This window comes from Anas acuta, chromosome 10 (assembly GCF_963932015.1).
Source record: "Anas acuta chromosome 10, bAnaAcu1.1, whole genome shotgun sequence".
NCBI classification, from domain to species: domain Eukaryota; kingdom Metazoa; phylum Chordata; class Aves; order Anseriformes; family Anatidae; genus Anas; species Anas acuta.
In genome coordinates this window covers 17,437,009-17,451,823 of record NC_088988.1, presented here as the reverse complement: position 1 = coordinate 17,451,823, position 14,815 = coordinate 17,437,009, and the positions used below count along the sequence as shown (strand labels likewise).

At 37.5% G+C, this 14,815-nt stretch overlaps 1 long non-coding RNA gene across 1 annotated transcript in view; it reads left to right on the top strand.

Annotated features, from left to right (window-relative positions):
* LOC137861962 (uncharacterized) overlaps positions 1-14,577 on the top strand; it is a 152,579-nt gene extending 138,002 nt beyond the window's left edge. Inside the window, exon 6 of the long non-coding RNA XR_011099950.1 lies at positions 13,822-14,577. This is a non-coding gene — a long non-coding RNA (uncharacterized lncRNA). The remainder of the gene's footprint in view (positions 1-13,821) is intronic.
* The last annotated feature ends 238 nt before the right edge of the window (positions 14,578-14,815 follow it).

Genomic DNA, 14,815 nt, shown 5'->3' with positions numbered 1-14,815 from the left:
GAAGACATCTAAATTCCACTTTTCAACCTACTGTGCAATAACTCAACTGCCAAACCTGCCCGAGTGCTGATTTGAATATTCAGTTGTAAGACTGGGATACCCTTTGAAGATATGTATGTTTGAACGCTGGTTTGACTGCATTAAAGGGAAAATGAAGACATGGAGATATATTAAGCAATGTTGAATAGCTGCTAGAGGTTTGGTTCAAGAGCTCTAAGGAAGAAATGTAAAATTTATTTTTGTATAGCATTTAGCTAATTTATCAGAATATTCTTCAACTACTGATCCATGTAATATGTGTTACATTTTAAGGTGTAGGTTGTTGTTTTTTTTTATTGACAGGAAGACTGAAGAAGTAATTTTAATTTAAGTGATTTTATTTATATGCACCCCTAAACATATTTGTATATGCAGGGAGCTCCAATTATAGTGTAATTAGAGTAACATGAGAGCCTTAAGATCAGGAGTTCAAATTTATATTTGTAAATATTCCACTAACATCTAAAACACTCTTCAAAGATGTTTATTATCTCCATTTTCTGATTGATGGGGTTGTCACGCTTTTAAATACAAACCACAGTAGTATTAACAGAGAGAGAGTTTCACCTATATACAAGACCTTTATTATTTGAACGTTTGAATGATTGTAACTGTAAGATAATTGGAGCAGGAAGTTTAAATACATGAATGTGAGGGGGAAGAAGCTAAAGAGCTGAGCCTGCACTCCTCTCTTGTATCTACATAACATCTAGATTATTATTATTAATTTTATTGAATACTAAAAAATGGTGATATACATGTAAGAAGGAGAAAGAGAACATAAGCAGTATGCCAATTGTGTTTTTATTTATTTAACTTTTTTTTTTTTTTTTTTTTTTCTAGGAGAGGTTTAGGGATTTGGGAGATGATGCATGCTTTTGGATTCTTGGAAAAAAAAACATTCATTTTTTAAAGTATATGACAACATTGATTCATCCAGTGTTGTCCAAAGAAAATTCTGTTCTAAGTGATCAAATTCCTTACTGGTATGTGATAGGGGAAGTGATGTTCATGCAGCAGATTCATCTATTTATTCACATATTACCAATAGGTTACGGCATGATTTGGTTTTTGGATATTGTCTGTTCTATTCCTTTCAGGAAAAAGTCTGTTAGACTGGTTGTTATTTCTGGAAATAACTCCTATAGAGAAGCCTGACAAGTATCTTATTGATCCAAGACAAATGTGGAAAGAGGAGATTTTTGGCAAAAACAGATGAGAAGTAACATTTCTTAACTGATACGATTTTAAAAATCTGTTCTCACAGCCTTTACTCAAGTAAACTATCATTAGCCTTAGCTGGGATTTCTTTAATGATGCCTATAAGAAAATATTTCTGTTTTATCTTTTTGTTCTCTTTTGTTTTTCAGTGTTGATTCTGGAGCGTATTTTATGATTAACTGATTGCTGAGAGCAGTTCAGCTTTATAATAAACCAAACCTTTAAGATTAGTATTTGTCTCTCACTCTGGGATAGCAGATTAAGATTATGGTTTGGGAACAGAGCTGGAAACCCGCTGACATCCCACTCTGCCAAAGAGCTGGGCTGGGGCAGGTGGCCGTACAGAGTTGTAGCCCAGTGTATACTGGGAGCCACTGTTGTGATCCATTCCCCACTGCTGGAGTAGTGCTTGGGGTGGGCCTGGAGGCCTTCAGACTGGGTTTCCTGGGGAGGCATGCCCAGCCCAGAGTGCAGGGATCGGGCTGGTTTAAAGATGGAGCTGTAGATCCGTACACATTTGGTCTTGGAGTGACTGAAACAACAATTAAAAGGAGAAGTTTCAATCTGTAATGAATAAATACCTTAGTCAAGTGCATTTCTTAAGGCATCTGCAATTGTTGTAGAAAGTCAATGTTTTGCTGTTGAAATGCCTTGTAGGAGAAAATATGTATGATTATTCTTTGGTGGATGGTGAGACGCACCTGGTCCAATCCTTGGTGACTGCTGTCATTTTACTTTAACCAAAGAAATTAATTTTTGTGAGGTTTTGGAGAAAAGATAAACTCATATTAATTTTTCTTTGGGAATAAGTCATACCATCTGCTAATTTATTCTCTGGTGAAGTCATGTTTTCAATTGGTTAACTTTTTCAGTAAGGGAAGAAAGAGGACAGAATAGTTTGTCTGTTGCTCCAGGGAGACTTGCTAAAGCTAATATGTTGCATCAGTAGAAAAGGAAAAGAAGGTATGGATTTCCTAACACCATCTGTATCACATACATCCTCATACAGCAAAAGAGCTGGAAGAAACATCCTTGGAATAAACAGGTTAGTGGTAGCTCTGTTGATATGGTATAGGTGGGGGTAGGAGAGAGATTATGTTGCTAACAGCTTGGATTAGGTTTGTGGTTTCTAGAAAAGATGAATTTCTTAAGATGCCTTCTCCCTCGCTCTCTAGCTAGGAGCTTTTATGTCCTTGTACTGTGTTCTATTTTATTTTTGACTGAGATAAAGACCTGGGTCTTTCTGGGTTGTTGAGACCTCTGGAATTTGACTTCAGTTGTGGAGAAGCAGAGGTTGTGCAGGCCACCCACCCGAATTGCTGATTTAGTGCAGTCCTGCAGTTGTTGACTTGAGTATTGTCAAAAACCATGCCATACTATCTGAACAAACACACCTCTATCTGCAAGTGATGACTCCTTTTAGCAAGCCCATGTCAGCTTAAAACACACCTTTTGCAGATTGTTTTTGCCCTTTCTAGCTATGGACATAGGTCTAGAAATGACTGATACTCACTGAGTCTGATCGGTTTTCCTATTCTGAGCTGTAAATATCAAGAGAAATAACTCTCTCCCTCTTCTGAGATACTAGTACTTAGCAGTAAATGCTTTTCTAGCAGCATTACGTAAAACTGAAAAAATGTTTAGCAAACCATGTTTTAATGACACTAAGCTATGGCTTCAACAGGAAGCGGGGATGCATTGCTCTAACATCTATGGTATGGGTTTGGTGCCAAGAAACAAAACGGAGTGACTGAATGTGAAACAGCGCAGGCCACAGTTATTACAGCATATAATCTAATGTGAAAATCCAAACAAGTAGGACTCACCCAGCATGCAAAAAAGTTTAATGGGACTAGAGGGAACAACAGACTTGAAACAGAGCTGGTTTTGCTGAAATATGAGTCTACACTGGGAGGGGGGAAGTAGCTGGTATACAATCACCACTACATTGCTGTTTATTGCTTTATGGAATTCCCTGCAATTCCTGCTTCTCCCCATGCTTTATTAATCAAAGTGAGGAATTGTGTTGAAAGTCACAAGGTGTTCCTTCCATAGCATTTGCTTTCTTGAGTAAGGAGGAGGATTCCCTGTGTCCTCCCCAGTGCTGACAGGCCTTTGGTCCCCTCCTTGTTCCTTCCCTCCAGTTTCTATTTCATTGTGGCACACACCTGGGGGTAGGTGGATGACCACATCCAGAAAGGTAGAAAGGGATTTAATGTTTCGAATTCCTTTGCCTCAGAGATGTGAGCATTACCTACTGGTCTTCATGTTCTTCTTTTGCATTTAATAAATATGCCCTTCCTTGCAAAGGAGACTTTGCTAAGAGGATATTATGTCTTCAGCTGAAGCACTTGCCATGAAGCACTATTCTGGAGTTTTCTTCAGTTCATTCTACCTCAGAATGGTGGCTTTTAAGAAACTGCTATCTAGTAAGAAATGTTTTCTTGAATCAGTCTATATACTTTTTTTCTCTCAAATGCAAATCTCTGACAGGGATCTTAATACTTTGCATTTATGTGACATTTTTGTCGGAAGCTTTCAAACTGCAGCGTATTATGATTTTTGAAGGTAAGAAAATTCTACCTTAGATACATGTTTTTAATTAGACCAAACAAACAGTAACGAAGTCGTGGCCCTGATCTGCAGGTTGATCCCACTGATTGAACCCAGCTCTCACATGAATTCTTTGTGAAACAGGGGTCTAACTTTGGATGTCTTTCTTCTGGAAATGAAGGAGCTCAGCTGCACCACATGATTAGCTTTTTAAGCAAATAACTTTTTGGCTATCAATGGAGGGAGCCCAGGAGGAATGACCTGCAGGTGTGGAGGAAAATTTAACTTCTCAACCATGCAGTACTAATTCTTTGTTCTGCTGGTGCAGGATTAGAGCTCAATGGGAAAGAAAAAGATCAATGACATTTAAGGCTTTGTCTGTGCTAGGGTAGGATTTTTATGTTCTCAGCACCCATAACTGGGAACAGATTTTCAATACTACTCAATTCCCACTAGATGCTTAAGTACATACTAGCCATTAAAAACAACTCAGCACCAAATGTCATGAACTCTTGAAAATCCACCCACTTGTTTGGGTACTTAAGTTCTCTTTTGAGAAATATAGCTCTGTATTAAAAAAAAAAAAAATCCCCAAAATAGCGCATACAATTTGTACTGCGTGTGGTGCTTCTGCAAACTTAAGTTAACTGCAATTAATGGTGTCTACAGCATGGTCACTGTTGTGGAAGTTCTGTTAGCAAAAATCCCAGAGTAGGCCCCCACCTAGAGGTAAACAAACTTCAGGAGAGAATTTGAAATGATTCAAACTGTTTCTCAAGACTATTGAAACTTAAAACATAAGCTTCTTTGAAGTTTAGGATGTTCTTTTATTAGTAACCCATATTATTACATTTTTGTCTTCTAAATTCTGGGATTTGGATAGACCTGAATAGACAATGTAAAGGACAAAGATTTTATCCCCAATATTTTGATTTTAGAGGTGACAGAATAACTTGTTATGGAATGACTGAAGGGTTTTGACTTGGCCAGAAGTAAAAACTGTCTGCAACTGTCTTAGGAAAGTTCTGTTAAAAGTGCTTTTGTTTAGCAAGCAAGCATGTAGTTATTATTTTAAGGAGGTGAATTTAATTAATCAAGATTCACAAGATACTCAGCATTCCTAGGTCCTATTAATGTAATTCTTAGATTTAAAACCAGTTATCCAGGCAAATTTGAACCAAGTTGACTATGTTACAGTGATTTCTGGTCATCATGTGTTTGAGCATCCTCTTTTTACTTCTGGAGCCAAGTCAGTGTTGGAGAATTTTGTCTTTCAGCAGCATCTTTCTGAGTGCTGAAGAGGTGTGATTCCCCAAGAGCATTGCTGACATGACACCTAGATATTACAAATATTACAAGTATTACTTATTTCACTTCTGTGGTGGAGGTCATAGTGCTGTAATTAGATGAAGTGTAGCTTTGCTAATGTAGCTGAGACCCCATGAAGAAGATTTAGCCAAACTGATACACAAGTACATTGATCATAGTGGAAATGTAGCCTGGTTGGATGGTGCAACTGCACTGATGGCTTTCCACTGCTTTTTCTCTGCGATTCTTTATGTGATGAAGACCAGTTTATTTTGAGTTTTGTATTCTGCTGAACAAGTCTGTTAGTTAAGATTCCACTTTGAGGAACTTGGAAGTTGTGGGGATTTTTTTTATTTTTGTTTTGTTTTGTCTTGTTTTGAAGATATAATGAGGACTTTGCACTGGAAGCCTGCAGCAATCCTGTTATGCTGTGATTAATGTCACTGTATAATTCTGACAAGCTGAAGCCCTCCCAGGGTGCTCATTCATCATGAATCTCTCTATAGCTCTTATTTATTTATTGAACAACATGTAAGCACAGTTCCCTTTTTTGTTTAATGTATCAGCATTTCAGTGTATGTGGACTTCAAGGTTTCAGTTTTGTTGACAATAATGAGATCATCCAGACAATTATCGTTTGATTTTCACTTCACTAGTGAGGAAGATTAAAGAAAAGTTAAGGAGCTTTGTCTGTTTCCTGTTACCCATTTACTGAGGGGGAAGAAAAACTAACTGTTTAAAATGTATAAATTATGAGACTTTAGATCATACTCAAACAGTACGTGAGGAGACTGCATACCATCAGTTCATTGGAGTTTTGAATGGGTCAAGCTGGCTTTCTGCTTAACTAAACCATGACTTGGATTGCCACTTAAACAGCAGGTATGAGTTAAGGTCCAAGGCTTATCCTATATGTCTACCACATACAAGCATTCATCCAGCTACTACACCTTCAAATATTCACAGTGCAAAGATTAATTGCTTGTACAAGAGTCTGCACCTAGCATTAGCATTTTGTTAAGGCATGCAGATTCCTGCAGCCCCCTGCCCTGTCCTGCCATGTTTCATTGGGAGAATAAAAATGGACAGGAAATCAGTAGACTTGTAGAATATAGTAGAATAGTTGAGTTGGAAGTCCAGCTTCAAATCAAGTCCAGCTGCTTGATGACCTCAGGACTTGCCCAAAATTAAAGCATGTTATTGAGCATGAAGTGGTAATAGCATGTCATATAAGGTTCCAAAATCAGGGATGTGCAGTGTCATGGGCCACAGTGGCAGTAAGAATGCTGGTCACATTCTTTAACACGTTGGAAGCTGCTCAGATATGGCTGTGATAGGTGTTGTGTAACAGTCTGAAGTAAAGTGATTCTCAGTACAGAAGTAACATTACACCTACACAAAAATGTATTGCTCTGGACACTTTAAGATCAGACATAAATATCAAGAAGTTGGAGGGAATTCAGAAAAGAGCCACAATCAAGATTAAAGAACACAGAAAGATGATGGCAAGAAAAGATGAAAAGAACTAGATGTGCATAGCTATATGATGATTAAGAAGGTGCATAAGCTTCTACAGCTAATTGAAGTGTATAAATGTAAAGGAAGGAACATAACTGTTTGGAGTGTTACAAGGGCTTGTAACTGGGAGTAGTTGTATGAAATTAATCAAACAAAAATTTAGGTTGGGAAATTTCCAAACAGTGGACCATATGTTCCCTTCTGGCGTAAAAACGTGTGAAGGGGAACAAAACACTCTAAAAGCCATGTGGTGTTTGAAGTGCAGCTGTTGTTCCACATTCTCTCCCCTGCTTTGTGAAAGTAAGGGCCAGGGCCAGGTTTCTGAAGTGCACACACTATCAACACAAGTGTTAGAAAAACCAGGAAATCTGTAGTTAAGCTTATCCAGCTCTTGAAGTCCCAGTTACAAGTTGTACCTTTGCTTTTCAACCTTGCCCATTTTTACTTCCCATGTCTCCTTCCTCCACCCAAACCTTGACTCACATGGAGGCTGTGTGTTTAGAAATGTATGCTTTTGCTTTGTTGGGAAAGCTGATTGAAGCTTGGAAGTATATGATTCATGTGTGGACAGCCTTTCGCTTCATGTTAAGTTCAAGTGTGTTGAAGGGTGGACAATGAAGGGAGTTGCACAGTGCCGAATATTGTAACCATATTTAACACGAGTCCTGATATACAAGTTTAATACCTCCTTCCCCTGTGACAACTTGTGTATGTGGCTGAAGTTACCACTTTGTATGGGGGACAGAGTTCTTCATGACTTAAGGTTAGCAGTGAGAAGTGCTGTAGAGAACGAGAATTTTTAGACTTTGCTAGAGTAAGAACTCAGTGCATAATTTCTGGGTTGTCTTTTCTTTGCATAGAGTATAAATATGTGGGGGACTTCAACCTCCCCACCCCCCTTTTTTTTTTGCCCGCTTTACAAGACCACTTAAAAAGTCTTGCTTTTAGACAGGGCCTTCTCAATTTTACTGAATCCTGATGTCCTTCAAATTTCCCCCTCCAAGTGCTTCCTAACTTCTCCACACTCCCCACAGCTGTACTCCAGATTGTCCAGTGAAGAATTACTATGTCATGTTTGGAGACTAAATACAATCATTCAAGTATTTCAGCAAGACTGAATTCTGTTTGTTTAAATGCATGTTTCAACATTAATTATAGAGTCATTGCTGATTTCTTCTTAATAAAAGTCCAGAGAACATAATATGTCATACAATGACGGTATTTTGGTTTTTCTGTTTGCATTTTTCTAAAAGAAACATTTTGTCCAAGACAGTTCTCCTATTTCCAGATTTTAAACAGACATGGGTCATTTGAAAGTAGGCCAAAGGAGCTTGAAATCTTAAATCTATATAAACTATTTTTTAGAGAGACAGTATTTATCCATTTGTCATTGTATCCATTGTATCCATTGTATTTTATGTCACCTTTCATTACCAAATCTCTAAATCTTCAGGCAAATATCTCTAAATTTCCCAACACACAACTAAATCTAAGCATCCTTCATATTTCCAGTGTGTTTGAGAAGGAACTTAGACTATTCAAATCAAAGTCCTTTAAAAAACAGAAGGAATCTGCATTTTCCACTCAAATAATTTTATTTAGATGAAAATCGCTGCTGATATAAAAAGGTAAGGTTTACCAGCTTACACTAAACATCAGCTTGGTCTACAGCTGTTCATGGCAGTCTTCATGTCTTTCTATTAGATTGTAAAATGTATATGTACATTTTAAGCATTATTAGTCATATGTTTTCATAATAGTAATTTCTTTATTTTATAAACATTTAAGAGACCCTAGATAGCTTTGAGTTTTCTTGTATTAATACATGCAAGTAAATAACACCATATTAACCAAAAGCTAGCAACAAGTCTTTTTTATTTCTTTTTCAATGTTCACTTTAATGTTCTCAAACACCAAACAATAAATGAAATAGACCTGCACCCAAACTGAATTAAAATTTCATCAAAAGCACAAAGGCAAGAGAATTCTGAATTAGCTGAACCTTTGCCTCCTGCTGTGTATCTAGATGTTGCTGGAGTCCCCTAACCTTGATTAGTGTCGGCACCAAAGGCTATGTGTTATTGTAGATCAACTCACACAATTACTGCTGACATCTTTAATCTAGCTTTATAAGCAGAAAAAGATATAACACTGTCTAATGTTTAGAAGCTGGAGCTACAGAAATTCAGACTTGAAGTAACGTGACCATTTTTAACAGGAAGGGTAAATTAACCATAGGAACAATCTACCTAGGGACATGTTGGTTTCTCCATCACTTGAAGTCTTTGTATTAAGAGTGGGTATCTTTTTCAAGGAGGTTCTGTAGATCAAATGAAAATGATGGTTTTGATGCAAAAATTAACGGTTGAGGTTGTTTCACCTAGGTCACCCAGGAGATCAAATACAATGATCATAACAGTCTATTTTGGATGTAATATCTATAGATTCATTGAGTGAATTATGTATTCAGCAAAATACCTGCAGACGAACAAACAAATAGATATTTAGCTTTATTTATTTCATACTTATAAGAGGTATGCTTGTGTTCAGTATTTTATCTATGAAGAAAATCAGTATCTAGATTTAAAAGAAGACTGTCAGACAACAGACATACTGATTCTCTTATGTCAGAAAACAGATTTGATGATTGTGCAACCATATGAAGTTTTTTCAAACAAACCATGAGCCTACAATTGTAATAATTTTTGATTTTACATTGTCAAGATTTTCCAATTTCTTAAAACTGCCCTAAAATGTGTTTGTATACTAGTGAGTTATTTCACTTCCTATTTCCTCAAGTCAGCTTAACAGAGAGGTTTGATTAATCTCCAGACATAGGATTTGAAAAGAGCATGTAGGCTGAGTGTGTGGGATTTTTGTTTTGCTTTATCTTATTTTGCTTTTAGTAATAAATACAGTGACTTAAGTCAATTTGTTTAACAAAGCAGACTGGATCTTGGTGAATCACCTTAATGGGTTTCAGAGATGGCTTTTTAATTCGCTGCAGTTCTTAAGCTATTGAAAGCAGAAAATGAATAAATTATGTCTTTTAAAAACAATAACAACAAACTCAAGTCTAATGACTTCATGGAATGATTTCAAAGTAACATTGCCCCTGGTGGAAAAATGGGAGCTGCCTGCTTTCCAAATGGGCTGCACCTGTGCAGCTCTCAGAGAGGTTAAAAACATATCAAAGAGTTTCATCTGCGCGGGGCCTTCTGGGACGTGCTAAATGGATTCAGAAGTTGGAGGAGGATCAGCAGTCCTGGCATTGTGTGCTGTGTTACTGTTGGTCCTTGTTTCCTGTTAATTGTATTACTGCCAGAGAAAGACTTTTTTTTTTTTTTCCTGTATCATAAAATAAAATAAAATAAAAGACTCAGCCTGCAGGCATGGGATCTGATGCCTTTGCTTGCTGCAGAGATGCAGTCATCTGGTTTTAGCCCTCAACATCTAATGGCTGGCATATGGACAGAACGCAGTGTTCTGTGCCGCTCCCCTGGCTTCTCGTAATCAGCGATTGAGATCCATTATTTCAGCAGGTGTGCTAATATCTGCAAGCATGGCTGCCTTGCTCTGCTAAAACTGAAGATGTGTGGCTGTGGCCTCTCATACAGAAATGTTAATAAAATTCTTATTGCACAGAACGAGTTCTGTTCTACAGAATGGCCGGTGTCCTTAAGAAACGCATGGGGTAAGACTCTCTATTTTGGACTGCTGTAGAACTAACTGAAAAATGAGAAAAGGAAGTAGCAAAGCTTGAAGGAGATGTTTCAGTAACAAGCTGTTGGACCTAAAAGATGGTGGCAGCAGCAAGAGGTAGGGAACATCCCTTAACGTAGCTATTATGAAAGTGCACATCTCTTTAAGATATATTTAAATTTCAGAGAAGTTCTTTCCCTTACAGACAAGAAATTCCAGTAGCACATTTATCACCATGTACTCAATAGGCTGCTCTATTTTTAATAAGAAAATCAGAAGAAAAAGCATTTATCTTTATGCATGTTTCCAAATTACATATCACATGATATACAGGGAGTCAGAGTTAATAATGTCTGTAGAAACTTTAATGTTTGCACTTTTATTTATTCCTCTTTTGACAGGTCTATTCTTGTTTTGTTCTTTGCAATTCACATCATTTCAAGACGCACAGACATTCAACTGTCTAGTTACTGGAGAATTTCAAGTATTTTTAAGGCGATGTTGGCATATAGCGCTCCTAGGGCTAGGAGCATGTTCTTGAGAGCATTTATTCCCTGGAACATGAGGACTATGTATGTGAATAAGTCTCTGCAGGATGTGGCTACATTCTTGCAAGATTAATGAGACAGGGAAGGGTTGAAAGAATAGAGAGCTACCACTTAGCCAAAGCTCTGTTTGAATGGAGACATTTTTCTGCAGTACTGCTTGAATCTGTACTGTCTGAATTGTGATGGCTATAATGCGTGGCTTAGAAAGACAAATATTTAGACCCCAATATAGCTAAACCTGGAATTTCCAACTGAAATCAAGGAAAATTAAATGTTTCAATCATTACAAATGAATTATCTTGATCTCAAGTTCAGCATCTTCAGTATATGAATGAATACTGATTACATATAGCAACAAGGTAGCAATCCTAACAGTGCAGAAATCATGGTTATTATCTTTTTCTTTTTTTTTTTTTTTCCACAATTAGTGCTGACACACTCTGCTGTATGTTAGAGTATATCCATGTTTTCTTCATGCTAGCTGCCAGCCAGAGTGCCAAGTGTCTTCTGAGTCCCTAAAGTCTCCTATGTACACTTCCCAGCTGCCTGATTGTAGGAGCTCTGAAATCACAAGCTGCAGGAAAAGTATGGTGTGATTTTACAAAACATGAGATTTTACTATAATTTTACCTCTGCCTTCTGTATTTTTTAACTTAAAAAGGAAGTCACCATTGACCAAATATCCGAGCCAGGATACACAATGTAGATGTTATCTCCAACTGTTCTGTTTATCAAGGCCTTTCACTAACCCAGACAGCTTTCATTATAGTTTGCCTGCTTCTCTTCTATGCCTATGTTCCTCTAGCTAATTCTATTCCCCCATTGCCTTCTACAAAGGGTGACAAGAGGCAGGACAAACAGGGTTTTTAGCTTGTAGGGTAGAAGTATGGTCATATGGAATGAAAGCAGCTGAGCTTGAAGCTGTGAAAGATATGGTGAAAAGTGTATTTGAGAGGCAGAACAATTTTCACATGCAAACGGAAACTCTTTTAAACAGATGGATTTTTGTTCCAGATCTACAGAGGAGGAAAAAAGAAAGGTGACTACATCATTTGTAAATGGAAAAGAAGTGATAACACATACAGATTAGTATCTACAAGTATGAAGAATTTTTTAAGCCTCACTTTAGGTCATGCAAACAGAATTGTAATAACGAAAGCTGCTTAAGTTTTTGCAGTCTCATTAGACCTCAGTGGATATACACTAGCCATGCACAGAAAGTATTTTCCTCTTTTATTATCCAATGGACTCACCTCTCCTATAGGCTGTACCTAGTTACTGAAGGAGAAGGAAAACCAACTGTTTAACAAGTATGAATTATAAGGCTTTATGTTACAGCCAGACAATTTGTGAGAATTCTGTATGCCATTAGGAGTTCTGAGAAAGCTCAACTGACACACTTGGTTTGTCACCAACTCAAGCCCTTGCTTTACAAGAGTGTGATTTGATGGTCAAGGTGCATCTTAGTATGTGTTGGAGGTGTTTGTCCAGTTCACACACTGTGAAATTCATTACAGTACCAATTTCCTTCTCAAAAAATATTTGTATAAAGGGTTTGTATATGATTTTAGTCTGTTGCAAAGGTCACCATTTAAGTTTTTGGAGTGAGAGAAAATGTTTCAACTAAAAACCAAATGCTTGTGCAGGCAGAAAGGTGTTTTGCTAAAAGCAGTGTGCTTACTAAAAGAGCCAGTCAGTCAAACCAATAAAATAGAAAAATCTTTCCTGTTTTGAGTGCAACCCAGATTTTGAGGTTTGCTTAGAAACAACTCTAGACAACACCTGGTTTTCGTTTGCCAGCACCTGGTCAGCAAGACTTTGAAAGCTGTGTCTACCTCTCTCTCTGTCTGTAATGCCCTGAATATGTTTCACGGTATTGTGCATACAGGCCTTTGTGACACCACAACACTGCTCCATGTTAGTGCATACAATTGTCATGCTTTAGTGTTCTGCCTATACTACCTGAAGGTATATGATATAACCCCTTTGTGGAATTCACCCTGAAAGGTACGAAAGGTAAGTCCTCATAGAAGAGTTGGAGATTTAAGTCTCCAGGACAGTGTATTTCCAAACACCACTCGAGTTTTAATGGCCTATAGCTTTCTCCTCCATCAGAGCAATATCCTGTATGAAGAAGTTTGAGAGGGAGGTCGTAATATGACTTCTGCAAAGTTGTTTTTTTTTTTTCAGTTTCTGGTTCTGCTGCATCTCAAACAGACACCTAGTTAACTACCAGCCCTTGGACTAATCTGCAACATCAGGCACATTAGGAAAGTGTCACCTATGATGGAGCAGACGTGGTGACTGAGTTAGAAATCCCATTCCTGAGCTTACTCTATTAGTTATAATGATATTTGTTTTAATGAAATATGCTGAAAAATTTGTCGTTATAAGGCACGCTGGTACACTGCAAATGAAATCTGCTGGACAGATTCATAATTATAGTTATTAGCACTTAGAAATAGCTGTATAGTAAACCCCTTCATCTCTCTTCTTTGACCTTTTTCTTTGGTTGTGAGATGACAAATTTCAGGTTCCCTGATAAAGCCGGACAAGATAGAGAAGAGGCTCTGTTTTGGAGAAATTCAAGGAAAAAGAAGAGCTAGAAAAGCTATATGAAACACTGCTTTTCTTATTCTGTTAGTGTTTCTTAACTAATAATGTCATGCTGCAGACATGGACTCTAGTTGTCAATAGCTTATGAAAATAAATAGATAAATAAATGCATTGTATTGCTTCCCCTAGGCATTTATGTATAAGTGAGGTTTGTCTTGCATTAAGACCTGACTTCTTTTTGTCCATTGTTCTTGCCTTTTACAGTAAGAGCACCACTAAACTTGCTGAGATATGTAAAGAATATTTGCACTATATTTGAACTCTGACTTGGGTGTTTAGAGACTAAATTAAGCTTTGTTCTTCTCACTTCTTACAGAGCTTGAACTACAGTATGTGATGTTTTAAATATGGTCCCTGAGCCAAGTTGTTTCCTCCCTAGAACATGCGTTAGGCATCAGCTCTCGCCCGTCATTTGCTGGGATTGATAATGTGCCAAGTCTTGAAGTCTTGACTCAGTTCTTACTCCGACAAGACTCCCATGGAAATCAATGGAAGTTTTGCTTGATAAAATGCTTCTGGATTCCTCTCCAAAACACTTGGCTGTTTTGCAGGCACGTTTGCAAAAATCCAACATTTCAGCCCTGTAAAGCAGGATTATCAAAATCTTAACTGATGGAGGACATTCTGAGGGCAAAATACCCGGGGGCCTGCTGCTGGCAGTGGAACACTGCCTATGTTTGAAAACCAAACCAAAACAAACCCAAGGACTACAGGACAGTACATCATCTAAAAAGCTGCTAGCAGAACAGCAGTTAAACTTATCTGGCAGTATCCACATATGTACAGCATGAAACGACAGTACCTTGTTACACTGTAAGGTGATCAATTAATGACTTGTGTTATTTGGAGTCATTTTGAAACTGAACAAAAGGCTATGAGACAAGATTTTTATTATTTATTTATTTTACGTTTGGTCTGCATGTGGAAATCAGAAAAACTAATGTGCAATTGGTTCATACAGAAAGATGTACTGTAGCTTAGCAAGCATTGCATTGCAATCAGTTTCAACAAATACCACAAAAACACTTCAGGATGAATACAATCACCAGAAATAAAGAGAAACAAACTTTAATGATCAGTTTTTAATATATGAGTATCATCCATCTCTTATTTTATAAACACATTTTTTTTTGAGGCTCAGCATGCTTTATGTCATGCAATTTATGTTGCTTTGAAAGCAGTATGTGCTTTGCATCTGGAAAAAGAAGCCATTTTGGGGGTATAGGAAACAGTAATGTCTACATGTATACATTCTCCGTGGTTCTGCCATGGAGTAAATCACGGCCTGTTATTTTGCAACAGACACATGC